This window comes from Ascaphus truei, assembly GCF_040206685.1.
Source record: "Ascaphus truei isolate aAscTru1 chromosome 13 unlocalized genomic scaffold, aAscTru1.hap1 SUPER_13_unloc_4, whole genome shotgun sequence".
NCBI lineage: Eukaryota > Metazoa > Chordata > Amphibia > Anura > Ascaphidae > Ascaphus > Ascaphus truei.
The window spans coordinates 454,390-472,975 of NW_027453848.1; positions in this window are offsets into that span (position 1 = coordinate 454,390).

The window sequence follows — 18,586 nt, forward strand, 5'->3', positions numbered from 1 at the left end:
TCAGAAGTTTCAATATTTAAATACATTTTTAAGCAAGCTCCATGATTGCCTTCTATTCATAGCATTGCTATGTATTGAAACACCAGAGCACCCGTACATTTTAGCTCAATATATGGGGTTTAATCTATATATATATATATATATATATATATATATATATATATATATATATATATATATATATATATTTATAAAAGCTGTGTTTAAAACAGCATGCATTGGCTTGAGGATTGGCTTGTGTAATACGAGCTTGAGACAAAAGGTGGCACTGAGTGCTCATTTGCATGTCATTTCCCAGAATCCCTTGCTGCAGTGGAAGCGCTGTATGCTGGGTGACAATGGGGAAAGACAGGGTTGCAGACCTGTCTAAGACATGCAAATGAACATACAGTAATATTTACAGTTGCTATATATATATATATATATATATATATATATATATATATACATATATATACATATACATATATGATGTGTTGGGATGTAACACAGACAGAAAACTATTTCTAGGTAGTTTTCAACACAAAGTGGCAACTGGCATATAAAACTTGTGCAGTCCATCACCTGCTTTCATGTCCACCTATGAACACAATGACAAATATAGATGTACCATAGCTTTCGGAACTGGATCTTTAAAAATAAAAACATAAAAATTGCCTGTTCCTACTGTGGTATTTTGTGGTAATATTATGGTGTGGTATTCTGAGACGCCTGGTATATTGAGGTATCTGGAGGAGCACTCAGGTCAGCTATATCTGTAAATTAAGTGGCAGATTCTGCCCTCGTTTTGTGGCTTTGTCTTTTTTGGGGCCTTTGTATTACTGTAGAGTAGTGGTTTCCAACCTTTTTTTGGTTAAGGAACCATATGTGAAATTCTGAGGGACCCCAACCCTCTCTAACAACGAGCCTAAGATGAGATGCATTGTAATATACCCCAACCCTATCTAATAGTGCGTCTGAGATCAGATGAAGTGTGAGGAACCCCAATCCTCTCTAATAGCGCTTCTGAGATCAGATGCATTGTAAGGAGCCCCAACCCTCTCTAATAGCGCGTCTGAAATCAGATGCATTGTAAGGAACCCCAACCCTCTCCAAGAGCGCGTCTGAGATAAGATGCATTGTACTGTAAATTCTTCTGTATTAAGTACAATTTTAAAATGACCTGAATATTACAGCGAACCCTTTAGGGATGCCCGGGGAATCCTAGGGTTCCTAGGATCCGTGGTTGAAAAACACTGCTGTAGACAATAATTTAAGGATATGGCTGAAAGTAGTCGAACATTACACCCCACGGTGTAGAATTGGTCCAATAGTTATTGACCTATACTTAGGGCAAGGAAAAAGCATGCCTTATACATAACTAATCCTACTGTACTGTATACACTAAGGTTCCTGTGTCTTTTTTTACTATCCCATAGATCCCATAGACGTTTGCGGCTTTGACATTTATGTATACAGTACATGTGTTCTTTTCTATACATTACTGTTCAAATCATTTAAGATTTTGAATTACAAGCCAGATATGAAAGTAAATACAATAAAACAAATATGTGTGTATGTATCTATAATAAATCAGTTTTGACATTTATAAAAAAAAATATTATCCAATAAAGGCCAGGTACCTAACCCCCCTGGGTGTTGTCTACCTCCGTCCCTCCCCCCCCGCCCTCCCCACCCCATCCGTCTTCTTTCTCCCATCCATTGATAGGAGTCATGTTATCTGTTCTGTACCCCATAAAACTTTGTGAAAGTAAACAGTTCAGAAATATAGATATTATCCATTTCTTTTTGGGTATGTAAAGGTCATGTTGCTTCCTACCTGCCATGATACAGAGTTAAGGTGGAGATAATTAGTCTCTCTGTACAGCGCCACTCTTTTCCTATCTCTGAGATGTCCACAAAACTAACGGTTTCCTTCGGGAACTAATTCAAGTCACGCACAAACAAGTTTACATTTGTGTATTTATCTCAGTCTCTAAGGCGATTCCATGATGTCATTACAGAACACTGCTGCTGGCATCTCCTAGGAGGCTCAATGATGCTGTCTCGTGATGTCATAATAGAGAAATCAGCTACTGTTGACATTTAATTTCAAGTGGTTGAGAAGTGGTTAACTTGAGTAGCAGTCATAAAAATCACAGCTACTGTGATACATTGTATTACATACATTGGGTGACACAAGTACACATATGGACAGTGCCACTGACAGCAGTGGGATCAACATACTGTATCACTGGGTTCAAATGCATTGACTTCATGGCAAGATAAAGTATCACAGATTATAATGAGATGTATCACAGTCTGCGTCTCTGCCCCAGCATGCACCTTGGGGAGAGTCAGTAGGAGGAGTTGGGGAGGAGTTACATGGTGCACAGATTATAATGAGATGTATCACAGTCTGCGTCTCTGCCCCAGCTTGCACCTTGGGGAGAGTCAGTAGGAGGAGTTGGGGGGAGTTACATGGTGCACAGATTATAATCAGATGTATCACATTCTGCGTCTCTGCCCCAATTTGCACCTTGGGGAGAGTGAGTAGGATGAGTTGGGGGCAGTTACATGGTGCACAGATTAAAATGAGATGCGTCACAAGTTGCATTTCTCTGATACTTTTTTTTAACCTTTTATTTGCCCAAAACAATCCTCCATATCTGAAGTGCCATAAGTCTAACATACCGCGTCAGAAGTAAGAAACTGAAAAAATAGAGCCATGCGTCTAAACACAATTACTCTATGTTGCTGCATAGACCTTTTATGTCTAATTCCAGCACTGGGGAAGTGTTCAACTCCATTCAAGGGCAGTCTAAACTAAACTACTACTTTGGTACAGCACTGCACTTTGCTTTAATGCTTCAGACATACGCATTATGGGTATTGAATGGGTCCCCCTGCTTATTTGTGGGGAGATAGAGATGAGTCTTTTACAATGAGAGTGCTACTGGATCTATGTTCTATATACAGTGACACCTCGCAGCCTTAATTACAATTTATTTTGGGATGTTTTTTGTCAGTACACTAAAACCTCCTCTTGGATAGACACAGGGGGAAATTCTAGTAGCTGGGAGTTGTGCAAAAGCGTGCAGAAAGAGCCTTATCCGATTGGATTTCTAGAACAGCGGTGCGCAAACTGGGGCATGGGGGTCGCGAGACTGCCGGCTGGGGGGCGTGGGGTTTACAGAGGCCCCGCGCGCTTCCCGAAGGCACTTAAATTAAGTGCCGGGGGAGCTGCAGGGCCTCTGTAAACCTTCACTTACCTAGGCTCCGGCGGCTTCCTTCCTGCGTCGCCATGGCAACGCGGCATCAAAATGACGCTGTGAGGTCATGTGACGTCACGTTACTAGGGCAACATGACGTCATGACGCCGGAAAGCAGGTGAGTCGGGGTTAAGGGGGGCGCGGGAGTGAGGGGACCGCCAGTAGGGGGGCGCAGGGAAAAAGTTTGCGCCCCCCTGTTCTAGATTTTGCTCTTCTGTAAGTCCTTCTCGCATGTTCACCCCCTCATCCTCTCACTCCCCCTTCTCATCCTCTCACTCCCCTTTCTCATCCTTTCACTCCCCCTTCCTCATCCTTGCACTCCCCTCTCCTCATCCTCTCACTCCCCATACTCATCCTCTAACTCCTCCATCTTATCCTCTCACTCCCCCCTCCTGATCCTTGCACTCCCCCTCCTCATCCTCACACTCCCCCCTCCTCCTCCTCTCACTCCCCCATCCTCATCCTCCTCTCACACCCCCCCTCCTCATTCTCTCACTCACCCTCTCATCTTCTCACCCTCTCATCTTCTCACCCCTCCTCATCCTCTCACTCCCCCTCCTCACCCTCTCCCTCCCTCCTCATCCTTTCACTCCCCCCTCATCCTCTCACTCTCCCCTTACTCCTCTTCTCATCCTCTCACTCCCCCTTCTCATCCTCTCACTCCCCCCTGATCCTCTCACTCCCCCCTCCTCATCCTCTCACTCCTCCCTCCTCATCCTCTCACTCCCCATCCTCATCCTCTCACTCCCCCATCTCATTCTCGCACTCCCCCTCCTCATCCTCGCACTCCCCCCTCCTCATCCTCTCACTCTCGCCTCCTCATCCTCTAACTCCCCATCCTCATCCTCTCACTCCCTCTTCCTCTCACTCACCCCTCCTCATCCTCTGACGCCTCCCCTCCTCATCCTCTCCTCGTCCTCTCACTTCTTTCTCCTCATCCTCTCACGCCTCCCCTCCTCATCCTCTCCTCATCCTCTCACTTCTCCCTCATCATCCTCTCCCTCCTCATCCTCTCACTCCCCCTCCTCATCCTCTCTATCCCCCTCCTCATCCTCTCACTCCTACCTCCTCATCCTCTTACTCCCCCCTCCTCATCCTCTCACTCCTCCCTCCTCATCCTCTCACTCCTACCTCCTCATCCTCTTACTCCCCCATCATCCTCTCACTCCCCATCCTTATCATATAACTCCCCCTCCTCTCACTCCCAGTCCTCATCATTTCACTCCTACCTCCTCATCCTCTTACTCCCCCCTCCTCATCCTCTCACTCCTCCCTCCTTATCCTCTCACTCCTCCCTCCTCATCCTCTCACTCCTACCTCCTCATCCTCTCACTCCCAGTCCTCATCCTCTCACTCCCCCTCCTCATCCTACCTATTCCCCCTAATTCTCTAACACCCCTCATCCTCTAACTCACGCCTCCTCATCCTCTCGCTTCTCCCCCTGCTCTCACTGCCTCCTACTCATCCTCTCTCCCCCCTTCTCCTCTCACTCCCCCTTCCTCATCCTTTCAGCCCCCTTCTCATCCTCTCACTCCCCTCCTCATCCTCTCACTCCCCCTTCATCCTCTAACTCACCCTTCATCCTCTAACTAACCCCTCATCATCCTCTCACTTCTCCCCCTCCTCATCCTCTCACTCCCCCCTCCTCATCTTCTTGCTCCCCCTCCTCATCATCTCACTCCCCCCTCCTCCTCCTCTCTCTCCTCTCCTCCTCTCACTCACCCCTCCTCATTCTCTTGCTTCACCCTTCATTCTCTCACTCCCCTTCCACTCCCCCCAACTCTCCTCATCCTCTCCACTTCCTCCACAACCTCTCTGCCCCTCCTCATCATCCCCCTCCTCATCATCTCTCCATGCATCCTCATCCTCTCACTCCTCGTTGTATCACTCCCCCTCCTCGTCCTCTCCTCACCCCCTCCTCATCCTCTCACTCCCCTCATCCTCTCACTCACCCTCCTCATCCTCATCCTCTCACCCACCCCTCCCCTCATCCTCTCACCCCCTCCTCATCCTCTCACTCACCCCCTCCTCATCCTCTCACTCCCCCCCTCCTCATCCTCTCAATCCCCCCCTCCTCATCCTCTCAATCCCCCCTGCTGAACCTCTCACTCCCCTCATCCTCTTACTCCCCCTCCTCATCCTCTCACCCACCTCTCCTCAGCCTCTCACCCCCTTCTCATTCTCTCATTCACCCCCTCCTCATCCTCTCACCCCCCCATCTCCTCTCACCCCCTCATCCTGTCACTCCCCCTGCTCATCCTCTCACCCACCCCTCCTCCTCTCACCCCTATCCTTATCCTCTCTGCCCTCCCTCTCCTCATCCTCTACTCCTCCTCTACTCCTCCTCATCCTCTCACTCCCCCTCCTTATTCTCTTACTCACCTTCCTCATCCTCACTCCCCACTCCTCATCCTCTCACTCACTCCTCCTCATCCTCTCACTCACCCCTCCTCATCCTCTCACTCCCCCCTGCTGAACCTCTCACTCCCCTCATCCTCTTACTCCCCCTCCTCATCCTCTCACCCACCTCTCCTCAGCCTCTCACCCCCTTCTCATTCTCTCATTCACCCCCTCCTCATCCTCTCACCCCCCCATCTCCTCTCACCCCCTCATCCTGTCACTCCCCCTGCTCATCCTCTCACCCACCCCTCCTCCTCTCACCCCTATCCTTATCCTCTCTGCCCTCCCTCTCCTCATCCTCTACTCCTCCTCATCCTCTCACTCCCCCTCCTTATTCTCTTACTCACCTTCCTCATCCTCACTCCCCACTCCTCATCCTCTCACTCACTCCTCATCCTCTCACTCACCCCTCCTCATCCTCTTACTCCCCCTCCTCATCCTCTCACTTCTCTCCTGCTCATCCTCTCTCTCCTCTCCTGCTCATCTTCTCACTCCCCACTCCTCATTCTTTCAATCCCCTCTCCTCATCCTCCCCCTCCCCTTATCCTCTAACTCCCCCCTCCTCATCCTCTCACCCCCCCCCCCTGCTTATCCTCTCACTCACCCCTGCCCATCCTCTTACTCCCCCCTCCTCATCCTCTCCCTCACCTCATCCTCCCACTCCCCGCTCCTCATCCTCTCACTCCCCACCTCCTCATCCTCTCGCTCCCCCCTCCTCATCCTCTCATGTCTCCCCCTCATCCTCTCACTCCCCCACTTAGTTAAAAATTGGCCAGAGGTCGGGCCCAACTTCTGCGTATGGTTGCTTGGCCTCCGATTTCTGCCAGGCCTCTGCTGCACCGATCCTCACCGGTCCATGCCGGAAGGAGGAATTATGTGTAATTGTAATAGTGTGTGTGTTTTGGGGGCAAAATTGTGTGTGTTTGTGTGTGTGTAAGGGGGGATTGTGTGTGTTGTCAGTGGGGCAGGGGGTTCAGTGTGAGGAGGGGGAGATTGAGTGAAAATAGGGTGACATTGAGTGATAGCTGAGGGGAGGGGAGAGTGTGAGAGATGTTGGAGTGAGCGAGAGGGAGGGAGAAAGAGAGAGGGGGTGGTGGGGGAGTGAGTGGAAGTGTGAGAAATAAAAAGATAGAGATGGGGGGGGAAGAGTGTAAGATTGGGAAAGAGAGAGGAGAAGAAGAGAGAGGGGAGGGGAAGAGTGAGACAGGGGGAAGAGAAATACATTGAGGAGGGAGGTGTGAAAAGGGGGCAGAAAATAGAGGGGGAGGAGAAATAGGGAAATAGAGGGGGGAGCAATAGAGAGGGAGCAGAAAAAGAGTGTGAGAGGGTGAAGAAATGTGTTAGAAGAAGAGGGTGGGGGCTCACATGGCCACTGACACTGTTGGCACTGATGGAGACACTAGAGAGGGTTGGGGTTCCTTACAATGCATTGATCAAAAAATGGAAAGAGCCCCAACCCTCTCTAACAGCGCGTCTGAAATCTGCATTGTAAGGAATCCCAACTTTCTCTAATAGCGCGTCTGAGATCAGATGCATTCAAAGTAGCCCCAACCCTCTCTAATAGCACGTCTGAGATCAGATGCATTCAAAGTAGCCCCAACCCTCTCTAACAGCACGTCTGAGATCAGAGAAAACAATACAGACCGGCGCCTCAAATGTCCAAAAAGGAAAATAAGTCCAAAGATGTGCTGCAGTGTCCAGTACAGGGGATCCAGTTGCCAGACAGCAGACTCCACAGCAGCAACCGTGGTATATAATGCAGGGAAGATAAAGAGAGAAATCATAGCGTGACACTGCATATCTGAAACATGTAACTCACACACAAGACATACACCACTAACAACACTGACAGAAAGGCTGACAATATAACAGAGATTTATTAGAACAATTACTAAAAAATGGCAGTGACCTATGGAGCAGGTCTAGGATCCGGTGTGTAAAAACCGGAATCCTACTTACAACAATCCAGAGTTTTCAGGCAGTGATAGCAGGAGATGCAGTCCGGTATCAGCTGTTCCTAGGCGCGTGGTACTTCTATAATGGCCGCCGGCGCCTCCTCTGATAACTCTCAGGCCGGGCGTCTCTGCAGGCCAACCCTCGCGAGATTTTCCGTCCGGAATGACGTCACTCGCTGGGTGGAGCTATTCGCCACTTACTGCTTGCCACACGTCTCTTCCGTCGACAGCCTAACATACACATAATACAACATATAACATAAAACTCACTCCAAATACATTTCATATGTACAATATCCTGACAATCATGAAATAAAGTTTATTACAATTTATTAACATTACTAGATATTTATCTATCCACCATTGATGTTGCACAGTTTTGCACCAATCCTGCACCCACTATGTGCAAAATAGCTAATGATGCAGTTAATTCCTATATATATATATATATGTCTAACTTCAAATGAATAGTAAAAAAAAAACACCCAGATCGAAGTCTATATTAAGTCCATTAGGAGAGAGGGTTTTCAGTTCGTAGATCCAGTAAGCTTCTCGCCTACTAATCTGTTGTAATTGATTACCCCCCCTCCAATTCACTTGTGAACTTTCTATAGCTTGACATTTCAGTCCAACAGGACTTTTATTATGGTGCACGCTGAAGTGGTGCGAAACACTATGTGTGGATAAACCTCGTCTAATGTTATAAATGTGCTCATATATCCTTCTTTGATAGCACCTGCCCGTCCTACCCACATATTGTAAGCCACATGGGCACTGCAATAAATAAATCACACAAGTGGAGTGGCAGTTAATCAATGTTTTTATAGTGTAAATTTTATCTGTTACTTTTGATTTAAAGGTTCTAGTGTTATTGCTGAAAGTACGAGCTGTGCATTTAGTGCATGTAAAAAAGCCCTTATTTTTACTTGCTATTGTTAGTTTCGAATTGTCTAGAGGGCAACTAGGAGCTAAACGTGTTTTTATATTTGCTGCTTTTGTGAAAATGATTTTTGGTTTCTCGGGAAGGCATTTAGATAATACGTTTTCACAAAGGAGCATAGGCCAATGTTTGTTAAAAATATGCCTGATCTTTGGCGCCATCTCGTTGTACTGGGTGACAAATGCCACCCCGTTGGTTTGTTCCAGCTCATTTATTTGCTTTTTGCTATTATATTCTAACAGTGTATTCCTCTCAATTTTATCTACCTGTAGAGACGCTTCTTCAAATAAATGCTCCGGATAGCCTCTATCTCTGAACTTGTCTTTCAGCTCACCTGCCTGGAGCGCAAACTCCCCAGGATTTGAACAGTTGCGCTTCAGACGGGTGAGCTGACCCCTAGGGATATTCCGGATCCAACTTGGATTGTGCTGGCTGTCTGCCCTAAGGTAGTTATTAGCCTGCACTGGCTTAAAAAATGTTTTCGTCTCTATTCTGTTATCTGAAATATAAATGCCGAGGTCCAAGAATTCTATATGTTCCTTATTATAATTAAAAGTGAACTTCAAATCCCTATCGTTAAAGTTTAAATACTCAAAAAATGATTCAAGCTGCTCCTGGCTGCCTAACCACACAGATATGATATCATCTATGAAACGGCGCCAGAGCACAAGGTGGGCCCCAAATGGACAGTTGTTCCAAATAAAATCTTTTTCCCAACTGTCCATAAAAAGATTTGCATAGCTTGGGGCAAACCTTGTGCCCATCGCCGTTCCACAGATCTGCAAAAAGAATTGTGAATTAAATTGAAAGTAATTGTGGGTTAAAATAAAATTAATACTATCTACTAAAAATGTTTTAAGTGCTGGTGATGTAGTGACGTCCAATTCTAACCTGCGTGATATTGCCTGACAGCCTTTGGCATGATTTATGGTAGTGTACAATGAGGTAACATCCGCTGTCACCCAAGTGTACTCAGGCTCCCATTTCAGATCTCTAAGTATCTGAAGGACATGTGTTGTGTCACGCAGGTAGGACTGGACCTGATGTACCAAAGGTTGAAGGTGATGATCTATAAATAAAGATAAATTAGAAGTGAGTGATCCTATACCTGAAATGATAGGTCTGCCAGGGGGTTGTGTAATGCTCTTGTGTATTTTTGGGATAAAATAAAAGATGGGAGTGCGTGAAAACTGTACATCTAAAAATTCTAGTTCTTGTTGTGTTATAGCTCCTTCCTCGAGACCTTTGTTTAGCAATGTAGTGAGTTGAATTTCAAACTGTTTGAGAGGATTACTTAGAAGGGGGAGGTATGTGGCTGTATCTCCAAGCAGTCTCATTGACTCCTGGAGATAATATTCAATATCCATCACCACTATACCCCCCCGCTTTGTCAGCAGGTTTTATAACTATCCTCTTATTGTCCTCCAATTGTTGTAAGGCTAGTTTTTCATTAGTATTGAAATTGTCTCTATGAATTGTATATGTCCTACTAGACTCTTCAAATTCCCTGGTTACTATCTCCACAAAGGAGTTAACCAGATGACCTTGGGCAAATTTGGGATAAAAAGTGGACTTCACTTTAAAATTGTTATGTGATTTAATTGAATCTACATTCAAAGACTTCCGATCTAATTGACTAGTAACTGCATCTTTTAGAAAATATTTTTTTAGTGCAAGTTTTCGTGCAAACTTGTGCACATCAATGTGGATATTAAAGCTGTTGGGGCCGCATATTGGTGCAAATGTAAGGCCCTTACCCAACACCCTTTTTTCTACTGGAGTCAGGATGTGTCGACTAAGGTTAAAGATGTTTTGGTAAGTTTTACTATTACTTAACCTATTTCTATTAGTACCTCCTCTTCTCCCTCTGGTGCATTTTTTCTTTTTTTGTAATTCATGGGTGGCTGTACTTCTAGACTGGGTTTCTTTATTTCTACCTGGGGAAAGATGTGTTCCCTTTCCTTCCTCCACTCTAAAAAAGAAAAGTTAGTTTTAACCCCCGGGGTAGGTAAAGGCGTATATGACGCACTGTCAGGTTCGCTTTCTGACTCAATTTCTGATAGCACATGATATTTGTTACTAGACAAACTTGCTTCAATTTTGGATGTTGATGCTATCTGTGCGTCATATAGTTCCTTTGCTTTTTTTTGTTTGAGATACTGGCTCGTATCATGTTGAGGGATGGGAAAAAATAATTAATATAAATCAAAATAAAATATTACACAATAAAAACCACAATGTGATATATAGCTAAATATAGGACGGCTGCCAGGAAAAAAAAACTAACCCAAACACAGTTAGGGCCTCATGCAGTAAGCGTTGATAAGGGAATTATCGCCATTTTATAGCCAAAATTGGGTTTGAGATTCAGTAAGCGCCGATAAGTGCTTGATATCGCCAGGTTTCGGAGCCGATTATTTTGTTATGGCCAGTCGGCTGCCGATAAGCCTGTTTTCGCCACTGATCGCCACTTTTTTAAATCGGCTGGATTCAACAAAAAAAAACAGCTTATCGGGCCTGATCGGCACTACGAAATTGAGATGTTATGGCCAATTTCTCCCGCCAACTAAAGTTGGCAGTTTGGAGGGGAGAACGATCGCTAAGGCTGCCGCAACGGCACTTAGAAAAAAAAAACTTCTGTACATCAATGGAGTCAATGGAGCGGGGACGTATAACAGTATAGTACTGTTTACGTTTCATTGCTCACAATACAAACGTCATTTGCATTACAGTGTGGGGGCATTCCCTGCATTGTGTCACAGCTGACGTGTATTATTTGCATAACATTATACTTTTACATGTTTGCAGCATTTGCGGGTCACATTACTCATCATGTGATGATGTGCCAAGGGAAAATACTATACTCAACTCTTAAAGGAGAACCTCACATCATATCACACATTTTACTGAACTGAGCGACAATTATTTACATGATGTTACACATGTCACACATGTCACACATACACCGTATATTCATGTTCCTTTACATTACACAATGCTTGTAATGTGACACGCATCTTTAAACGTTCATGTACATCTGTCTTCTCATGTTTACATCTAGTTTTGGGTCGTCCCTATTTTCATGACGTCACTTATTGGACGCTCAATCACATTGCATGTTTACATTGTAACCGTAGCATTACAAGCATTTCAACCTAACTTATACACACATGTACAGTAATTCAGCATTGGGACACCTTGTAAACTCATTCTATAGCAACTATCCTCATTACACAAATGCATGCATATGCACACGACTATTCATTGTTGTCAACATGTCACAATAACATGCCTAATTACACATGTTACACAAAACTTTTCCCACGTCAATCTCAGCCTTTTTGCCTAATTACATGACTGACTGTTGCGTTCACAAGTGTTACATGCATTGCACATGCAACTATTTATTTGCAAGCAATGTTTCTACAAAGGTTCACGTCACATCATTGCCAAATATCATCATTCCCTGCAGAATACACACAACAAATACTTATAACAAGAACTGCACACAGCTTGCCACAGAAGTACTTTATTATGTTAATGTAACACCTTGCATTTTACTATGTCACCTGACATCATCACATACCTATTTAAAGGACGCCCATTACCTGATCATTCACAGCTACTCATTTCAAAATGTTGAGATTGTTTAGGAGACGGAGGAACATTCTTTTCTATGACATGCTTGATGATGAAGACAATCATATAGGGCAAGGGAGGGACACACCGAGGGACAGTGACAGTGACAGGGACAGTCACGCGGATACGACAGAGACAGGGAGAGGGACAGGAGATCAGAGGAGAAGACAGAGGAGACAAGTTGTGCCTCGTCCGCGTCTGTACAGGGAGAGAACCCTGTTAGATGGGATGAGTGAGGAGGAGATTGTAAGTCGCTATCGTTTGAGTTCAGCAGCAATCTTATCTCTTTATCAGGAGATAAGGGGAGATTTAGATTTTTTCACAGCCAGAGGTCGTGCAGTCCCTGGGCTTGTTAAAATGCTGTGCTCATTACATTATCTTGCTTCCGCGTCATACCAGACAACTGTGGGCATAGTGGGCGGGGTCTCGCAATCTACATTCTCGCGGGCCTTGACCCAGTTTCTCTATGCACTCAATAGACGCGCTAGGAATTATATTCATTTTCCTACAGAGGCGACAGAGTGGCTGGAAGTCAGGACTGGCTTTTATAATATAGCAGGGATACCATGTGTGCTGGGTGCAATCGATTGCACACATGTTGCTTTGATTGCACCTAGTCAGAGTGAGCATGTGTACCGCAATCGTAAGCACTACCATTCACTCAATGTACAGGTGGTATGTGATGCCACGATGAGGATAATGCATGTGGTACCCAAATTCCCTGGTTCCAGTCACGATTCCTCCATCCTGAGGAACTCTTCAGTCTTCCATGCGTTCGAAGAGGGACATTTTGAACATGGTTGGCTGCTGGGTGAGTACACATTTACATGTTATAACACAAAACACATTTTTATTTAGGAATGTTGGCATTGTACAATTTGATCACTAATGTCAGCTTATGTGTGCTCCATTCATTATAGGTGACTCAGGATACGGAATTAGGCCGTGGCTCTTGACTCCGGTGCTAAACCCTCAAACTGAAGCAGAGGACAGGTACAATGCAGCCCATATATCTACAAGATCTGTTATAGAGAGGACATTTGGCCTACTCAAGACCAGATTTAGGTGTCTGGACAGAACTGGTGGGGCTCTTCTATACAAGCCTCAAAAAGTGTCTGATATTATCCTTGCCTGTTGCATTTTGCACAATGTTGCACTCAGGCACAATGTACAGTCAGACCTAGCTGAGCCTTTGGTAGACGAGCATCCCACCCATGTAGCTGCTGAAAATGAACAAACAGCCAGTGGTGGCCAGACACGCCAGAATCTCATCAATTCATTTTTTTCTTGTAAGTAAAAACATATATGTTCCAAGTTATACTTTTATAGTTACATTATGTTATCTTAACAATAATGTTTTTTTATATACCCTTCTGGTAGGACACAGATGAATATCGGTTGCACACCTTTCTTTTCTCTGCTGTGTGCACAAAGGGATGTGGCACCGGTATGTTATTGTTGCACAGGTTATATAATCCCTCTTCAATTGTACTTTAGTTGTGTGTATGTGAATACAACTGGGGTAACAAATCACTAATATTTTAGCATTGTGTTGTTCCTTATGCTAACACAATACACATATTATGCCCATACTCATTCATGCTTCTAGTATGCTTACATACAATGTTATTGGTGCAGTGTAACATGTACATCCATATGATGTGTACACCAGGCTGATTTACATTTTGAATGTCATTAAATATACATGGTGTTGCACATTCAACACCAAATACACACTTTGCTGTGTTGTTTACGGTACTGAAGATGGCATGTCAATGTTTGCAATTTATATATTGTTCCTTTGCATTATAGGTATATCTCCAGTATGACTGATCATGGTATGTATATTTGCTGACATCTCTCATAAGATGTGCCTACCTCAATCTTCCTATAATTATTTGAAGTAAAAACCCTACATATTGGTTTTAACACAAATGTAACATACATGTACTTTCTGTATCATGTATATGCATTTAGCTACTCTTGAGCTTTCATGTGCATTGTATTAGAAAATGATTACTCACATTTCATCACATTTTATGTATGTTTCCTTATAAATTCCATTAATGTAATATAGAGGTGTTTGGAGAAAAGGGGATAACTGTACTTATGTGTTTACTTACGGGAGATCATTCATCACGGATGAAATTGACTGATCATAACACTCCATGCATGAATGCCTGTAATCACAACAATGCGTACTACATCTTAGATTTAGCAATGTAGGTGTTTTTTAATGCTAGGAATTAATAGTCAACATTAATTTACATTTGTGACATGTGTATGTATAAGTCACACGTGTGTGGATGAGTCCTACATGTACCAAGTGTAAAACTGTTAACAGAAAACACAATTTTGTTGCAAATGTTACTGTCATTTAGCATTTCTAATTTACCAATATGACAATGTTGGTAATATTTTCGCAATATAAATCACGTCACTTCATCATTATCATGATGATAATTATCAAGTATTCTCACAATTGTAACGTCAATCACGTGCACATTAGCATAGACACACTTTGTAAGACAACTGTTTGTGTCTGTATCAATTTGTGTAGGATCCATGTATAACACCGACAAATGATAACACCAGCTTTATTATGGTAGCTTATATCATCATATTGACTATACTATGTATTTTTAGAACGTTTACTAAACACAGTAAACTATAGTTAGTTAGGTTAATGAAATATACACAGAAACGTACTTCATTACATGATGTTGATGTCATAATCAGAACATCATGCATTGTAGGGGACCACAACATCTGGCCAATAACATTATTTGCTACAGTCCCAAACCATTTTATCAACATACCCATGTAACAAGAGATTTTTAACAAGAAATGGCTAGTTGGTTGTAAGTGTCCTTTACATTGGGAGAAGGAGTGGCTCAGTGAGTAAAGACACACACTGGCACTGAGATTTTGAAGCAGGGGAGTCTGGTTCAATTCCCGGTGTCGGCTCCTTGTGACCTTGGGCAAGTCACTTTATCTCCCTGTGCCTCAGGCGGCAAAAAATAAATTGTAAGTTCCACGGGCCAGGGACCTCAGCCTGAAAAATGTGTCTGTAAAGCGCTGTGTACAACTAGCAGCGCTATACATGAACATGCTCATATTATAATTATTATTATTCTTATTATTATTGTTACATAGTTTCGACAGTCATACGTTCCATTACACAATAGAATTCACAAATGTGTTAGCAGAGTGGGAATGGTTGTTATATATAAAACACACCATGCCATAAAATGATAGTAGTCATTAAAGAACACTCGATAAAAATTCATGAGGCACTATTTTGCAACATCATTATGTTAATTAAGTGCTTATGCAATATAGGCATAAGGGTATCACATTTTTAATTGTTTGTTAATAAGCGCTGCAAGCAATATAAAATTAGTTCCATATGTAGTATAGTAGTCGGTGGCTCCTCCTCACAATCATCTCATATAAAGGTAGACTCTTCTGAAATCATACATTGATCCGATTGTATCTTCCCCGACATCTCTGAAATACAGCAAACACATGATGGTCAAATATGGCACCTTACTATATATGTATCCGTGACAACGCGTTACACAGCTCTATATGATTGTGTACATACACACGTCACTCACTTATATGTTAGAAGTACAAGTGTACATCAGTATGTAATGTTTCTTTAAATTTGTAGCAGGCATAACTATGTATATTATGTGAACGTTGCCTGTATACTGAAAAATGTGCGCGCACATCTTAGTGTGCGCACGCACTTCACGCTTGGCTGCACTAACTGTTAGCGCATGCGCAAAACAAAGCGTACGTTGTGCGTTCAATACATCTTGAAAATACCATTAAACATAAAATCTTTATTTCAAATACAATGAATACGAAACTACATTCGTTCTAAACGAGTACATCTGTATTCTTTTTAAACAGACGTGTTTGGACAGAAATGACGGCCGATAACACAATGCGCAAATGCAATACGTGTGACGTCATGTTAAACCAGCGTGAAACGCACGCTAACTCTCCTCCCACTCAATTAACATTCGGCTAACGCCCACTTTACGGCTACAAACACTGAGCCGCACACATGACACACTGCAGTTACCGTTACTATAACAAAACATGACAGCCAATAGGCTTTGAGGCGCGCACGTCGCTTGGGGGCGGGACTTACATCCGTAATCCTTTTTTAGGACGCCTTGGGCCATGACAAGGGTCCCACGTCATACGTGGTGGACCCGCTTTTAAATGTTGCATGATAACAAAACAGGTATGTGTTAGAGTTATGTTAAAATGTTGCTACTATGGTTAAAGGGATAGGAAAGTACGTATATTTATTCCGTCAGCAATGTGTACTACTCTTTCAGGTTATACTATATTGTATTCGGCAACAATTTCTTTGTGATCGCTACATGTTATGCAGTCTGCAATGTTACGCTGTATCCACGCATTGAAAGGGAAAATGGTGGTTAAAAAAACAAAACAAAAAAAAAAAACATTTAAACGCACAGTCAACGCATAACGGTTGTTATATTTACCATTCTTCTAGAATTAACTCTTCGTCTGGCTGCAACTGGTCGCTCCAGAAATGCAAGGCATTTTCATCCACGCTTGACCCACCCGCTGAATCCAGTATGACACACATCTCCTCCATGAAGCGCTCATAGGAATCGCCACTGCTTTCTTCAAACAATTGGTCGGGAGGTAGGTTCATTTCTTCTGGTTCCCATTCCAATGCATTTTCAGCTGAAAGGCTTGGTACATAATCATAGTACTTTTGTTGTTGTACAATGTGGGTTTCAGGAATGGAGGGTGCAGATATTGCAGCAGGTATCGATTCACACGGAACAGTAGTAGCGGATCCATTGCTATTGGCATTAGGAATAAATATGCCTTTCACAACAATATACACTGGCGACACACTTTATTCGAGCTTGGCTAGTCCCACGAATTCGGGTATACCCGGGTGTATTGAGGTTTGTGACTGTTTTCTGCCCCAGTGCATTGAGTTATTTTCCAAGCAGGGATTGAAGCATTTTATTCCCGCTGGCTGCAATACTGCACAGTATATATATATATATATACTGCATTACAATTCATGAATTTATGCCATCTGGTAGACACGCGAAGCATTGCAGCCTATTAAATCCTAATCATTATCATTTAACAGATCAGCCGCCCATCAGCCAGGCATGAACCCAGGCTGGGAAGGCAAACGCAACGGGGCTTGTCAGAGGTGAGGAGCGGCGCATTCCAGGTATCTGCCAGGTACATACTGGGTATTTGCTCGAATAAAGTGTGTCGGTGCAGTATGTGCCCTCTTTCAGGGTAAAATGCTTTTCCTTTGCAATCTTCCAGAAACCATAGGTGTGTTCTAGCTTATCCTGCACACGTTCAAAAAAGTCATTAGTTGATAAAGTGAATCTTATTGAGGAATTAAAATTCCGCGCATGCCTACGGTCTTGGTAATAAGGATATTTAGCTCGAATCAAATCATAGATTTGGCGTGTGCTTGCTTTGTGTCCGCGACTGTTTAAAATTGCTTCTGAAACCATGTACTTATACCCTAAAAGGGGATTCATATTGTTAACGAATTCATCAGCCATGTCAGAGTAGCACAAAAGATGTGTGCAGTTCTGTCTTCTTTGCTCATCAAAATGATTCTGCTCAATGGCTAACAAATTCCTGTGTTTCGTTTTCAAGGTCAACAAAAGTAACTACTTTTACTCCTTATTTCAAACGCCAATTGGATGTGTCCTTTTAATTGGGTTAAGTTTTGTGGTTAGTGATAGGCGAATGTGGGAAAAACATGTATCATTTTTTTATCTCGTTTGTGAAAACATTCCTACACTTATTTCAGTAACATTGAGTTTTCTAGAAAAATAACAAAGAGCACTGTGTGAAAATAGTGCTTAGACAGCCATATCAGTAAATACACACACCTGCAAAATGAAATGTTTTTTTCCCACATACTTTTCTGTGTGTATTTGAAAGTCTGGTTAACTACCTGTCTGCATGAGTTTAAATACGTGTGTATCTATATATATATAAATATATCTCTCTCATAAAAATATATATATATATATATATATATAAAGTGTATATTGTACTATATGTATAGTGTGTGTGTGTGTGTGTGTATATATGTATATGTATATGTATATGTATATGTATATATATATATATATATATATATATATACTGCACCGACACACTTTATTCGAGCAAATACCCAGTATGTACCTGGCAGATACCTGGAATGCGCCGCTCCTCACCTCTGACAAGCCCCGTTGCGTTTGCCTTCCCAGCCTGGGTTCATGCCTGGCTGACGGGCGGCTGATCTGTTAAATGATAATGATTAGGATTTAATAGGCTGCAATGCTTCGCGTGTCTACCAGATGGCATAAATT